Here is a 1,979-nt window from a genome sequence, read left to right as displayed (position 1 = left end):
GGATGAGGTAGGTAGTTGGATGGGCTATTTACAGATGGGCTGTGTACACCTGCAGCGATCGGTGAGCTGCTCAGACAGCTGATGCTTAAAGTTAGTGAGGGAGATATAAGTCTCCAACTTTAGTGATTTTTGCAATTCGTTCCAGTCATTGGCAGCAGAGAACTGTAAGGAAAGGCGGCCAAAGGAGGTGTTGGCTTTGGGGATGACCAGTGAGATATACCTGCTGGATCACGTGCTACAGGTGGGTGTTGTTATGGTGACCAGTGAGATGAGAAGGCAGAGCTTTACCTAGCAAAGACTTATAGATGATGTGGGTCTGACGACGAATATGTAGCGAGGGCCAGCCGACGAGAGCATACAGGTCGCAGTGGTGGGTGGTATATGGGGCTTTGGTGACAAAACGGATGGCACTGTGATAGACTGAATCCAGTTTGCTGAGTAGAGTGTTGGAGGCTATTTTGTAAATGACATCGCCGAAGACGAGGATCGGAAGGATAGTCAGTTTTACGAGAGTATGTTTGACAGCGTGAGTGAAGAAGGCTTTGTTGTGAAATAGGAAGCCGATTCTAGATTTAACTTTGCATTGGAGATGCTTAATATGAGTCTGGAAGGAGAGTTTACAGTCTAGCCAGACACCTAGGTATTTGTAGTTGTCCACATATTCTAAGTCAGAACCGTCCAGAGTAGTGATGCTAGTCGGGCGGGTAGGTGCAGGCAGCGATCGGTTGAAGAGCATGCATTTAGTTTTACTCGCATTTAAGAGCAGTTGGAGGCCACGGAAGGAGTGTTGTTTGGCATTGAAGCTCATTTGGAGGTTTGTTAGCACAGTGTCCAAAGAAGTGCCAGATGTATACAGAATGGTGTCGTCTGCGTAGAGGTGGATCAAGGAATCACCCGCAGCAAAAGCGACATCATTGAGAAATACAGAGAAGAGAGTTGACCCGAGAATTGAACCCTGTGGTACCCCCATAGAGACTGCCAGAGGTCCGGACAACAGGCCCTCCGATTTGACACACTGAACTCTATCTGAGAAGTAGTTGGTGAACCAGGCGAGGCAGTCATTTGAGAAACCAAGGCTGTTGAGTCTGCCGATAAGAATACGGTGATTGGCCAAGTCGAAAGCCTTGGCCAGGTCGATGAAGACGGCTGCACAGTACTGTCTTTTATCCATGGCGGTTATGATATCGTTTAGGACCTTGAGCGTGGCTGAGGTGCACCCGTGACCAGCTCGGAAACCGGATTGCACAGCGGAGAAGGTACGGTGGGATTCGAAATGGTCAGTGATCTGTTTATTAACTTGGCTTCCGAAGACTTTGGAAAGGCAGGGCAGGGTGGATATAGGTCTGTAACAGTTTGGGTCTAGAGTGAAGAGGGGGATGACCGCGGCAGCTTTCCAATCTTTAGGAATCTCGGACGATACGAAAGAGTTGTTGAACAGACTAGTAATAGAGGTTGCAACAATGGCGGCGGCTCATTTTACAAAGAGAGGGTCCAGATTGTCTAGCCCAGCTGATTTGTACAGGTCCAGGTTTTGCAGCTCTTTCAGAACATCTGCTATCTGGATTTGGGTGAAGGAGAAGCTGGGGAGGCTTTGGCAAGTAGCTGCGGTGGGTGCGGAGCTGTTGGCAGGGGTTGGGGTAGCCAGGAGGAAATCATGGCCAGCCACATAGAGAAATGCTTATTGAAATTCGATTATCGTGGATTTATCGGTGGTGACAGTGTTTCCTAGCCTCAGTGCAGTGGGCAGCTGGGAGGAGGTGCTCTTATTCTCCATGGACTTTGCCCATGTTTTTGGATTTAGGGTTGTACCTGGTGGGATCCTTGATAATTAGTGTGAGATTGAGGGTATCTAGCATAGACTGTAGGACGGCCGGGGTGTTAAGCATATCCCAGTTTAGGTCACCTAGCAGAACGAACTCTGAAGTTAGATGGGGGGCAATCAATTCACTTATGGTGTCCAGGGCACAGCTGGGAGCTGA

The sequence above is a fragment of the Salvelinus sp. IW2-2015 genome, linkage group LG18 (genome assembly GCF_002910315.2).
Source record: "Salvelinus sp. IW2-2015 linkage group LG18, ASM291031v2, whole genome shotgun sequence".
Classification (NCBI taxonomy): domain Eukaryota; kingdom Metazoa; phylum Chordata; class Actinopteri; order Salmoniformes; family Salmonidae; genus Salvelinus; species Salvelinus sp. IW2-2015.
The sequence above is the reverse complement of the archived record's forward strand: the minus strand, read 5'-3'. Positions refer to the sequence as shown.